The sequence below is a fragment of the Orycteropus afer genome, unplaced genomic scaffold (assembly GCF_000298275.1).
Source record: "Orycteropus afer afer isolate SDZICR_OR568_19922 unplaced genomic scaffold, OryAfe1.0 scaffold00003, whole genome shotgun sequence".
Lineage (NCBI taxonomy): Eukaryota > Metazoa > Chordata > Mammalia > Tubulidentata > Orycteropodidae > Orycteropus > Orycteropus afer.
The window spans coordinates 14,492,266-14,506,595 of NW_006921590.1; the positions used below are offsets into that span (position 1 = coordinate 14,492,266).

General features: G+C 38.4%; 1 protein-coding gene across 1 annotated transcript in view; it reads left to right on the top strand.

The window, feature by feature from the left end:
- Window positions 1–14,330, top strand: part of ZNF385D (zinc finger protein 385D) — a 407,755-nt gene that overhangs the window by 376,712 nt on the left and 16,713 nt on the right. The gene's annotated exons all lie outside the window — the stretch shown is intronic.

A 14,330-nucleotide genomic window follows, 5' to 3' on the forward strand; every position in this document is an offset into this window, starting at 1 on the left:
GGAGGACACAGAAGTCAACTCAGAGGTCAATTTCTGAAAAAACTGGCAACTTATGAATAGCAATAGAACATTGTGTAATATAGTGCCAAAATATGAGCCCATCAGGTTGGAAAGACATAGCTGGGAAGAACTGCCTTCTCAAAGTAGTTTCTCAAAGTAGTCAACATTAATGATATGGGTGGAGTCAAGTTTTCAGTACCTCCATTTGCTGATAGAGCACAACTCAAAATGGGAAGAAACAGCTGCAAACATCCATTAATAATCAGGGCATGGAATGTACAAAGTATGAGTCTAGGGAAATTAAATTGGAAGTTGTCAAAAATGAAATGGAACATAAAAAGATCAATATGCTAGGTCTTGATTAGTGAGCTTAAATGGACTGGTATTGGCCATTTTGAATCAATCATATGATCAATGGTGCTGGGAATGACAAACTGAAGAAGAATGGCATTGCATTCATTATAAGAACATTTCAAGATCTATCTGCAAGTACAATGCTCTCAGTGATAGGATAATATCCATATGCCTACAACAAAGACCAGTTAATACAAATACTATTGAAGTTTATATACCAACCACAGCCAAAGATGAAGAAACTGACCAAGCATGTAATCAAGAGGTAGTGATAATTACTGGTGTTTAGAATGTGAAAGTTGGAAACAAGAAGCATCATCAGAATTGGAAAAATATGTCTGTGGTAGAGGAAATGATGATTACAGAATTTTGCAACAACATAAATGGTCACTATACACATGAACCTTGCCAGATGGAATACACAGGAATCAAATTGATTTCATCTGTGAAAAAAAACAATGGAGAAACTCAATATCATCAGTCAGAACAGGTCCATGGGCTTACTTTGGAACAGACCATCAATTGTTTATATGCAAGGTCAAACTGAAGAAAATTAAAGCAAGTTCCCAAGAGCCAAAATATCTTGATTAAATATCTTGATTATATCCCACCTGATTTTAGAGATGATCTCAAGAATAAATTTGACACAATGTAAAACAAAGAGAGCAAAAGATTATTTAAAAAGACAGGAAAGGAAGAAAAGACTAAAATGGATATCAGAAGAGACTGAAATGTGCTCTTGAACAGAGAGTAGCTAAAGCAAATGGAAAAAATGATGAAATAAAAGATCTGAGCACATTATTTTAAATGGGAATTCCAAAACACTTAATTGTGCTCCTGAGGACCCTGTACCTAGCACAAGAAGCAGTCATTCAAAAAGAACAAGGGGATACTGGATGGTTTAAAATCGGGAAAGGGGTGTGCCAGGGCTATTTCATTTCACCATACTTATTCAATCTGTATGCTGAGCAAATAATCCCAGTAGCAGGATTACATGAAGAATGCAGCATCAGAATTGGAGATGGGCTCAATAACAACTTTTGTGAAATGCACATAACACAACCTTGCTCACTGAAAGTGAAGAGAACTGGACACACTTACTCATGAAGATCAAAGACTGCATCCCAACATAAATCCTCACAAGTGGTAGATCAATAAGCAATTTCACGATACATGGAGAAAGATTGAAGTTGTCAGATTTTATTTTACCTGCATCCACGATCAACACCCGTGGAAGTCAAGGTATCAAATGACCTATTGCACTGAGCAAAAGACCTCTAAGCTGTTAAAGGGCAAAGATGTCATTTTGAAGACTAAAATGAACCTAACTCAAGCCATGGTGTTTTCAATAGCCTTCATATGCATGTGAAACTAGACAATGAATAAGGAAGACTGCAGAAGAATTGATGCATTTAAATTGAGGTGTTGGTGAAGAATATGGAATATACCATAGACTGGCAGAAGAACAAATATATATGTTTTGAATGGAGTACAGCCAGAATGCTCCTTAGAAGTGATGATGAGATTTCATCTCTCATACTTTGGTCATGTTATCAGGAGTGACTAGTCTCTGAAGGAGGATATCATGCTTAGTAAACTAACGGGTCAGTGAAAAATGGGAAGACTCTCAATAAGATAGATTGACACAGTGGCTGCAACAATAGGCTTAAGCATAGCAACAATTGTGAGGATGGCATAGGAGCAGGCAGTGTTTTGTTCTCTTGTTTAGGTTACTATGTGTAGGAATTGGCTCAAGGGCACCCAACAACAAAGTTATAAGTGAAAGATTTGGTTGCATAACTCCATGTAATTTTGGTTAAAAATCCTTCTGTTGTTTTCAAGGAGCTCTGGTGGCACAGTGACTAAGGCATTTGACTGCTAACCGGAAGGTTGGTGATTCAAACCCCCCAGCCACTCCTCAGAAGGAAGATTGGACAAACTACTTCCATAAAGATTTACTGCCTTAGAAACCCAAAAAGGGGTTGCAGTGAGTTTGGTATTTATTTTTTAAATTTTATTTTTATAAGGTCCAAAAGACTTCTCCAAAAGAGTAAAAAGAAAGAACCTACAGATTGGGAAAAAAATATTCAGCAATGATATACCTGACAAGGAAGTTATCTTTAAAATCTCTAGAACACTCCAACAACAAAAAGACAAACAATCCTATTAAAAAATGGCAGAAGACATGAATAGACACTTCACCAAAGAGGATATTCAGGTGGCCAGTTAACACATAAAAAAATGTTCACTATTATTAGCCATTACCAAACCCACTTACATCACGTCAATTTCGACTCATAGCGACCCCCACGGGTTTCTGAGGCAGTAAATTTTTACAGAAGTAGATTGCCTAATCTTCCTTCTGTGGAGTGGCTGGTGGGTTTGAACCACTAACCTTCTCGTTTGCAGTCAAATGCCTTAGGCACTGTGCTACCAGAGCTCCTTAGAGATGCCAATCAAAACCACAATGAGATACCATCTCACCCCAGCACTAATAGCAAAGTTCAACAAGACAGAAAATAACAAATTCTGGTGAGGATGTCGAGAAATTGGGACTCTCGTACACTGCTGGTGGGACTGTCAAATGATACGACCACTGTGGAAAACAGTATGGCAATTTCTTAAAAATTTGGAATTAGAAATACCATTTGATCCAGCAATCCCATCACTAGGTATATATCCTAAAGAAGTGAGAACCAAGTCAAGAACAGATATACTGCATGTCCATTGCAGTACTATTCACAATAGCAAAAAGGTGGAAACAGTCTAGGTGCCCATCAATAGAAGAATGGATAAGCAAACTATGGTCCATACACACAATAGAATACTATGCAACAGTAACAAATAATGTAGAATCTGCAAAACACCGCATAACATGTATGAACTTGGAGGACATTATGCTCAGTGAAATAAGTCAATCACAAAAGGACAAATATTGTACTAGTTCATTTTTGTAAAAAGTCAAGGAAAGGTTTATATATGGAAGGAAACTTTCTTTGTTGGTTACCAGAGGTGGGAGGGGAAGGGACAAGAGGGTACACTGCAAAAATATAAATAAAAAAAAATTATATAAAGAATTATATATTCCCCTGGGGATTCTCATTCATTGTATCTGGAGCCTGGAAAAGAAGAAAACTCAAGTGTTTTGCAGACACCTGAATGTCATCTGAGAGTTTAAGGAGGTAAAAAGTGGTTGTTACCCTTACTTGGATCTCTTCTTACTTGGATCCCTTAGTAGGTCTAGTCCACCTCATCCACCTTTCAGCCTAGTAGGAGACCATGACCACTCCCCTTTTCTCCAATCTGGAGATTTCCATATACCTCTAGTTCCTTTCCTGCATCAGAGAAGCTTTTTGGTTTAGGAAGTACCCACCCCATGGTCCCTGGCTAATGTTCATGCTAGCCCTCACACTAGACTTTCATTAGTGAGCATTTTTGGACTGAAAGTGGTAAAGGAGAAGAAAATATGCACACATGGATGCTCTTCAACTGTCCTTTTGGATGACCAGGTCCAGCTCTGCTGTCTGTAACTGGAACAGTGTTGGGAGACTCTCGGGATCTGGAGCTTCCTCTAAATGAAGATGAGTGTAAATAAAATCCCTCCTTTATCCAAACTACTGCCACTTGTACACTGGCTTCCTCTGTATTTCTCCATTAGGATCGTGTATGGGAAAAGTAATGCAGGTAGTATAAAGGAGAGAGGTTCTAGTATAGTCACTCTCCTAACAGAAATAGGAGTAGTAATTATAGGAGTATTATGGTTTTAGTTTAGGTTTCCTCAGAAGCAGTTTCTGATGAAAAAATTTGTAGTGCAAATAGTTTTTTGGGGAAGGAAAGGAAACAGGTGAAGGGAGTGAGAAGGTAAAACAGAGAAGGGTGGGCAGCCAATTTAATTGTAATTGGTAATTTAACTGGTAATTTAGCCAGTTACCAGCATGGGCCACTGGAGCTTCATCCTACCAAGGAAACTATGAGAGCCGATGAGAAACATACCTAAGTGTTATCCCATCAAAGTGGTGATGAGTCAGGGTGTAAACAGTGACTTTCATCAATGCACATCAGTCATCGGTTGAGGACAGTTCTTGGGGAAGGTTAATTCCATGGCCCTTTTAGTCTGCTGTCTGGATAGCAAAGTGGGGTCCGACAGCCAGAGAAAGCACTGGGAAAAGACAGACAGGTGGCAGTTGGGTAACAAGTACTAATGTTGTTGAGGGAATATGGGCAGAGGACTGATAGGGTTGGTATGTTAGACACAGAAGGTGCTCAAAAAACAAAAAAAAAGAAAAAAAAAAAAAAGGAAAAAAAGAAAGATATATATAGGAGATAGCTGTACTTTCCAATTACTCTTGAAAATGTTATTAAACAGCATCTTTGCAATAAGAGATTTACATTGTCTCATTTAAAGGCCATGATCATACTGTAATGTACAGGTATTATTATATCCCTTTTGTAGATAAGAAAAATGAGCCTTAATCATTCATTCAACAAAAGTATATGTTCCAAACTCTTGGGAACCAGTTTTGAACAAGACAGGTGAGTTTGCATTCTAGTGTTGTGGGAAGGGTTAGACAAGAAATAAATGTGCAAACAAGTAAGATACTGATGTGTTCTCTGGAGTTTAAGTTGACAAATACATGACAAAAAGTAAACAATCATATGAAAATCAGGAATAAGTAGATTCCACGTAGCTGCAAAAGGTAATGTAAAGTCCTTGCATTGGGAATGACCTAACACAGGGACTGTGAGGACACAGATAAGAGGATAAGTATTTAAAATAAGGTTAAACTAGTTGGTTTGGGTCTGATGGTAGAGTAATTTGTTAGGCAAGAGTTTGGGCTTTATTGTTAAGTTGATAGGAATTTATTGGACAGTTGTTGAACAAGTGAGGAAAATGGAGTGAAGGAGCAAAGATGAAAAGTAAGCATACAAATACTGTGGCTTGGATCAGGACAGTGGATGTAAACATGAAAAGAAGGGGACAAATATTTGGAGGTAAGGATGGAAGGACTTGCTGATGGATTAGATTTGGGTTTCTACTTGTACCATCTGTAAACTTGAGTAAGAGGCCCCTTGCAGTGAATCAGCCCCTTAAAACCTTTGGTCTAACCCTCCACTAGCTGTATCCCTCACCATAGATGAGGAATCCACAGAAACAAGGGGATGGCCATTCTTGGAGCCACCACCCTCCCTTCTAGGTCAGGGGTCAGGGGACTTTCTCTCTGAAGAGCCAGATAAAGTGTTTTAGGCTTTGTGGGTTATACTGTCTGTCCTGACTACTCAACTCAGTTTTTGTTGTAAGAAAGGAGCCAAAGGGGGGAAAAAAAAAGTAAATTAATAGGCACAGTTGTATCTAATAAAACTTCATTTTAAAAAGTCAGCAGAGTCAGCATTTGGCAGATAGGTTATAGTTTGCTGCCCTCTGCTCTAGGCCACAGAGTCACTTGATACTGCAAACAATTAACACATTCAGCTGCTAATCGAATAATTGGAGGTGTAAGTCCACCCAGAGAGGTGCTTGGAAAAAAGGTCTGGTGATGTGTTCTGAAAAATCAGCAACTGAAAACCCTGCGGAGCAGAATTCATCTCTGACACACGCGTCAGAATCAACTAGATGGCAACTGGTGGTTCCAGGATACCACAATCCCCTCACCAGGGGCCCAAACCAATCTCCAGAGCATTTTTGGACCTGTTTTCTACGTTAGTCCTCCAGAGGGTGGGCTGCAACCCCAGTGCACTTACTCCTAGCCCTCAAGGCATGTGGTCAAAGGGTTGCTATGGATGTGTGAATGGGATACTCACCTACATGTTTATCAGGCTCCTTGAGGTCCTAAATAGAGCCAGGGTGTGAAGAGTAGAACATACCAGCTGTGTGTGTATAAGCCCAAGGAGTCCAACAATAACAAATGTGTATCCATGCTCCTTGTCATTATGAAGATGTATCTATCAAGTTAGAAAGATATCCCACATCTTATATAATAGTTTTAATTTATTACTTTTGTTATTTGACATATGTTATGTATTTTTAGTATTGTTAGTATTTTTACACTATTTGTAGTATTTTTCTGGAACTCTAAAATGTTAGCATCAGGCCTAGGAGTAAAAGAGTGAGAACAATAAAAAAAAAAAAATAACTCCAGTTTGTTGTTTACTGGTTTTTCTTTTGAATGGATTTTGGTGCCACTTAAGTGCAGAAGAATTGGGAATATAATTTGCTGATAGGTGCTACGCAATGAGGGATTCTGTATTGAGATATAAAATGTGTGTTGTCTATGACATATCCAAGGTAAAGACTGACATGTGAATCTGGACTTCTGGGAGATATCAAGGGTATAGATAAATTTTTGGAGCCATCTTCATACACATGAGCTATAGAGTCATAGAACTAAATAAAGTCATCTAGAGGTGGGATCAAGGTACAGGCCTCACTGAAGAAATGTGGGCATGCATTTAGAGGTTGTGTAGGCGAGATGCCTGTAAAGTAGCAACAGCCAGTAAGGTGGTAGGAAGTTAGGACACACTTCACTCTAAAGCTTATGTTCATGATGACCATAAATCTGAGTGTATCTCAGACCTTGGTGGGTGTTAGGATCACCTGTATAATGTGGTAAAAATACAAAAGGCCAGGCCCCATCCTATGCAGATGAACCTAGGCCTTTGTGCTCTTTATTAGTTTTTCCAGGAGAGTCTGATACACACCAAAGTTTGAGAACCACTACACACCAAACTCTCCACCAGCTATATGCCAAATATATTTAATAGCCAGAACCAATCCTTTTTAGTGGCATAGTGCCTAAGGCATTTGACTGCTAACCAGAAAGCTGGCAGTTCAAACACACCAGCCACTCCTTGGAAGGAACGTTGGACAATCTACTTCTGTAGTGATACCACCTCAGAAACCCAAGGAGGGGTCTCTGTGTTGGATCTGACTCAATGGCAGTGACTTTGGTTTTTTGAGTTCTACTATATGACAAAATTATTTTTGTAATAATCATACAATGATCATAATCATTGTAATTTTCTTGATTCAATCTTTGATTTTAAAACAAATAACTATTTAAAAAGCTGAATAAAATTCAGATTTAAAGGAAGTTTTTTTTTTTCAAATTCAGTAAAATATTGCATATATTACTTAAAATTTTTACTTCACCAAACAAAAATGTGACCCTTATAGTTCACACTGTTTCCTTTTATTTTAAACATAAAAACTTGAAGTGATCACATAAAATGACAGAATTGAATTCAGTTTCTTCATCTTTACAGTCACTGTGCTATCACTGTTTAAAATGTACTGTGTATGTTCAAAAATATGTAACACCATAAGGATTGTAGTACGAACTATGCCGTTCATGAACTCAAATGATTTTGAGCTGTTATGAATTTGCTTATGAAACAAATACTTGCAGCTGAGTCAGTGTACTTTGAAGGCTGACTTTATGATGGAGAGGTCTACAAATTAACTTCAGTGTAGCCTGTGATACTAATTATTGAGGGCATAATAAAATGTGCTAATTTAATGTATACCAAAACTCAGCAATAGCCACATCAATGATTTATATATAACATGTTGTGGTTTATCCTAGGTGACATTAAGTCATTTTCTGACTCATAGTGACCCCTTGTGACAGAGTAGAACTGTACCAACAAGGTTTCCTAATCTACAGAAGCAGATCACCAGGTCTTTTTTCCATTGGGTGGTTGGGTGAGTTCAAACTGCCAGCCTTTCAGTTAGCAGCTGAGGCCTTATTAACTATTGTACCACTAGGGCTCCTTCATTTAGAAACTAGACTACCAGAATAATTTTTTAGGAAACAGTTGTTTATCAGTGACATTATTTAGAGTTTCCAGGTAATGATGATACTAATGGAAGGCAGACACACATTTTTTTAGCCCAATGTATTACTGTTTTCTAAATTCTCTTTAAATGCACTCAGGGCAGGCCACAGTGACTAATCCATCCTTGAAAATCCACTGCCCTCCCCACCCCCATGCAGCCACCACTCCTCCAGTATAACTTCAAAAAATGTCTGTTTTCTGTAAGATTATGTTGTTCTTTCCAGGATACAAAGTTTGAAGAAGAATTTTGATCAGAAAGATACCAGACTGCAAGGTGGCAAGATGTGCCTCTTGCATTTAAAGTGTAATTCTAAATAGCTTTTTCCCGTTTGGGAGCTCTGGTAGCATAGTGCCTAAGGCACTTGACTGCTAACCAGAAGGCTGGCAGTTCAAACCCACCAGCCACTTCTCAGAAGGAAGATGGGGCAATCTATTTCCGTAGTGATACCACCTCAGAAAACCAAGGAGTCAGGTCCGACTAGACGGCACATAACAACATTATTTCCCCTTTGGAAGCACATCATACACGTAAAATTGGGCCTATAACATTCTGTCTTAGTTCTCTAGGGCTGCTATAATAAAAGTACCGTGAGTGGATGGCTTAACAGAAATGAATTCTCTTAACGGTTTAGGAGGCTAGAAGTCCAAATACAGAGTGCCAGATCAAGGGGCTGGGTTAAAAGCCCCTCAACCTTGTCAACCTTGGGCTTCAGCTCTGCCTCTTAGTCCAGGCTCACTGGAGCTAGAGGTGTCTCCCAACTCAGACAGCTGCTGAGGCTGATGAACCCAAGGTCAGATAAAATGGCACAGTCCCACGATTGGTAGGCAACATCTGGAGACTGACTACTGATTCAAATCCAGAAACAACCCCAAGATCGGCAGGTGACACAACAGGCCACTGAGATAAAGACTCAGCCAAATGCAGGATCCAGATGTGGCCAAAAGCTGCAGATCTTTCCCAAAACTCTTCCATATATACTGGAAGCAAGCCACACCCCAAAGACAGCTCCCTTTTTACTGATTAACATCTCACAGCAGATTCCACCATGGAGACAATTGCAATGTCATGATGGGAACTAACTACATCCAGCTGTCAAACCACTCAAATCCAGGCCCAGCCAAGTTGACATACAACCTTAACTACCACTCATTCTGACTATGGAATTAAGCATTTATGAGCTGCTTTTAGAATGCCAACAGTCTTTCAAAACATGTTTGTCATTTAATTTTGGAAAATGCATACTTAATCATCAACAACTGACTACAAACACATTTTGGGATAAAACCTCCATCAAGCACTACCTGGGGGTGGTAGAGTGGAATGGACTGGAAGTGATCAGACTTAATTTCTACAATCAAATTTGCAAATAACTTTCCTTTGTGAAACTGGCCAAGCCTGTTGTCCTCTTTGGACTTTCCTTTCATTCTCTCTTTTTTTTAAATGGAGTGAAGAGACCATATGGTGCCTTGTTAGGATAAATATTACGGTGCTTTATTGGTACAACCACAGCTGCTTCTGGCATTATGCAGGAGTCAGTTGTTATTTAATATATTTTCTTTATTTTTCACTTATATGTAGCCATGTGAAGCTGCAGCTAATTTGATTTATATTTCATATAATGGGAAGCTATAAGATTTGAACAGGGGTATTCTCACTTGTCTTAGAATTTGGGAAGAGAAACAAGTTCTCTTGAGTAGACTAGCCAGGATCACAAGACTGCTTAAAACACCTTCAAATTCAGGAGATCTGGAAGGTCCCTTTTATAATATATTATAGACACAAATATTACAAAAGATATATTTTGCTTTTTATTTAAAGAAATTCCCCTAAAACATTCCAGTAACACTGCTTTGTTAAGCTAATTTTGAGGAATTTTTCTAAATTATTGAAAAAAAAAAAAAAAAAAAAACTTGGAAATACATTCTAGTCAAAGCTCGTAATTAATTTGGGTATTTTTTTGAAATAGTAACATTTGATAATTTTCACTAGCTTATTCCAATTTTCCTTGCCCTAGACAGTATTCTTTCCTCCTTGCTAAGCTTTAATATTCAGAAAAGGCAGTGCTGAAAGGGTGATTGTTACTAAATGTTCAAACACTTAGGGATTTCTAAACTGTTGCCTTAGTAAGAACAACAGTGTTAAGAAGGGAAAAGGGAAAGACAATTGACAAGAACTTACTAAGTACCTGGAAGTGGCAAGAATAACCCTTAAAACAACAAATACATTTAATACAGCACTTCAGTAGAACAGATAATTTCCTTATTTAAAGCCAAAGACATTGGGGAAAAGTATTTACTAACCTTGCAGATCTCATAAAGGCAAATCCTGCCCTATATTGTTACAGAACCTGAGTTTTTTTTTCCCCCCTTCCCCTCTTTTTTATTTGAGTTTTTTATTTTATTTGAGTTATTTATTTGAGTGGAAGTTTACAGAGTAAATTCTCTTTCCATACAGCAGCTCACATACACGTTGTCTCATGATATTGACTGTAATTTCCCACAAGGCAACAGCTCCCCTCCCACTTCCTCCCCATAGTTACCTCTTCCCTGTGTCCATCCCTCCATGCACTCCTGCCCCCTGAGCTGTCTCCCTGTGCATAAGCAGCCCTTCTTTCTCCCATGATTGTTCTCTCCAGGGCGTGTGTCTACTTGAGGGAAATGATTAACGCTCATACGCATCTTTTGTTTGGCTGGAAACCACAGGAGTGGGTTCAGTTCCAGACCTGAAGTGCAGCTAAGGACCATAGTCTGAGTGGTTCCATCAGGCTCTATGATACCAGCAAACCTGTCCCCCCCCCCCACTTTTTTAAAATGATTTTGAGTTTTGTTCCACATTTTCTCCCACTATTTAGGATCTTCTATGTGGATCCTCCTCCAAGTAGTTGACAGTGCCAGCCAGGCACCATCTAGATTTTCTGGTCTCATAATCATATATGCTGAGGATCAGAATGGTGTACTAGTCACTTGGACTAATTGTTTCCATGCATCTTTGGTTTTCTTCATTCTTCTTTGCTCTGGACGAGGAAAGACTCATCGTTACATCTAGATGGCCACTTCGCTTGCAAAATTTTACGACACCAGTTTCTACTCACCAAAGTAGGATGTAGAACAACGTTTTTGTGTAGTATGTTATGCCAACTGAGCTTGATGTCCCCCGTGACCATGGTCCCAAGTTCACGGGTCCAACTTCTTACTCATTCCAGGTAGCTGGCTGTGGCCAAGGAGAAACATAACCTTGCTCCTCCTCAGCTTACTGTATACCTGGATATTCTTCCAGTGTGTACATATATGCAAGTAGAAACATCGTCTGCCAGTGCTATACCTGGTCATAGGCATACTACCCCCTGCCTATATTTACTTAATCATTCAGCCTGTCCAACCCTCCACCCACTCGTAGATCAATGTTTGCCATCACTGACAACACGGTACTGTACATGCAAAAGAATTCAACTTTGTTATCTGTATTTCCTTTGTACTTTCTATATCTTCCTCAGTGTCACAGTGTTGATCACTCACTTTTTGTACATTTCCCTTACCTTCACCCAAATCAATACTTGTCTCTACCCTATCCAGCAATGTTCCCTCCCTTTTCCTCCCCTCTCTGGTAACCAACAAAGTTTCCTTCCATATATAAACCTTTTCATGACTTTTAATAATAGTGAACTAATACAATATCTGTCCTTCTGTGATTGACTCACTTCGTTCAGCATAATGTCCTCCAAGTTCATCCACATCATACAGTATTTCCCAGGATCAATATTATTCTTTAGCGTTGCATGGTATCCTATTGTGTGTATGTACCATAGTTTGATTATTCATTCTTCCTTTGATGGACACCTAGATTGTTTCCACCTTTTTGCTATTGTGAATAGTACGGCAATAAACATGAGTGTGCATGTATCTGTTCTTGTCCTGGCTCTCACTGGTTTAGGATATATACCTAGTAATGGATTGCTGGATCCAATGATATTTCTAATTCTTACTTTTTAAGGAATTGCCATACAGTCCCACCACCAGTATTTGAGAGTCCTAATCTCTCCACATCCTCTCCAGCATGTGTTATTATCTGTCTTGTTGAACTTTGCTTTAGTGCTGGAGTGAGATGGTATCTCATTGTGGTTTTGATTTGCATCTCCCTAATGGACCCACCAGCCACTCCTCAGAAGGAAGGTTGGGTGATCTACTTCCGTAGTGATACCGCCTCAAAAATCCAAGGAAGGGTCGCTATGAGTTGGGTCCGACTCAACGGCATATAACAACAACAACAACAAATGGTTAATGATTATGAACATTTCTTCATGTGTTTGCTGGCCGCCTGAATATCCTCTTTGGTGAAGTATCTATTCATGTCTTCTGCCCATTTTTTAAATTAGATTGTCTGTCTTTTTTTGTTGAGGTGTTAGAGTTTTCTATAAATATTAGAGTAAGTCCCCCACCAGGTACGTAGTTGCTGAATATTTTTTCCCAATCCTGTAGGTTTTCTTTTTGCTCTTTTGGAGAAGTCTTTTGAAACACATAAAAATTTAATTTTTAGAAGGTCCCATTCATCTAGTTTATCTTCTGTTGTTTGTGCATTTTGAGTTGTGCTTGATAGTCTATTTATGCCATAAATTAGGGCCCCTAAGTTTGCGCCTTTTTTTTTTTTTAATGAACTTTATAGTTTTAGGTTTCACATTTAAGTCTTCGATCCATCTAGAGTCGGTTTCTGTGTATCGTATGGATCTTGTTCACTTTTCTGCAAATGGGTATCCAGTTTTCCAGCACCATTTGTGAAAGAGACTATCTCTTACCCATTGAATGGATTTTGACACTTTCTCAAAGATCAGCTGACCATACACCAATGGATCTGTTTCTGGGTTCTCATTTCTATTTCACTGGTCTGTGGGTCTGTCGTTGTACCAATAGCAGGCTATTTTGACTACTGTGGTTATAAATTAGGTTTTGAGATCTGTGAATGTGAAACCTTCTACTTCGTTGTTGTTCTTCAATAGTGCTCTGGTTATCTGAGGTCTCTTTCCTTTTCATACAAAATTAGTGATTGTTTTTTCCATATCCTAAAGAATGTTGATGGAATCTGGATTGGGATTGCATTGAATGTATACATTGCTTTAGGTAGTATTAATATTTTCAAAATGTTTAATCTTCGTATCCATGACCATGGTATGTTCTTCCATTTGTGTAGATCTCTTAGTTTCTCGAAATAGTGTTTTTTAGTTTTCCTTGTACATGGATTTTGTGTTCCTGGTAAGGCTTATTCCCAGGTTTTTTTTTTTTTTTTTTTTTTCTGGTAGCTATTATAAACAGTATTAATCTTATTTCCTTTTCAGCAATCTCTTTGCTGGTGTAGAGGAATCCAACTGATTTTTGGATGTTGATCTTGTATCCTGCCACAATGCTAAATCTCTCAATTAGTTCTAGTAGATTTTTGACTGAATCTTTTGGGTTTTCTAGATATAGGATCATATCATCAGCAAATAGGGATAGTTTGACTTCTTCCTTACCAATTTGGATGCCTTTTATTTCCCTTTATTGTTTTATTGGCCTGGCTAGGACTGCCAATACAATGTTGAATAGAAGTGGTGCTAGAGGTCATCCTTTTCTGGTTCCTTTTCACAAGGGGAATGGTTTCAGTCTCTCTCCATTGAGAGAATATGTTGGCTATTGGTTTTGCATTTATGCTCTTTATTTTGTTGAGGAATTTCCCTTCTCCTCCTATTTTTCTGAGAGGTTTTTTCTTTGTTTGTTTTAAATCAGGAATGAGTGTTGGATTTTATTAAATGCCTTTTCTGCATTGATTGATAACATGTGGTTCTTTTCCTTTATTTATGTAATGGATTATGTTGATTATTTTGCTAATGTTGAACCATCCTTGCATACCTGGTATGGACCTCACTTAGTCATAATGTATTACTTTTTTTTATATATTGTTGGAGTCTATTGGCTAGGATTTTGTTGAAAAATTTTGTGTCTATATTCATGAGGTACATTGGTCTGTAGTTTTCCTTTTTAGTGATATCTTTGCCTGGTTTTGATATCAAGGTTATGTTTGCTTCATGAAATGAATTTGGGAGGGTTCCCTCCTTTTCTGTGTTCTGGAATAGTTTGTAGGATCAGTGTCCGTTCTTCTCTGAACTTTTGGTAGA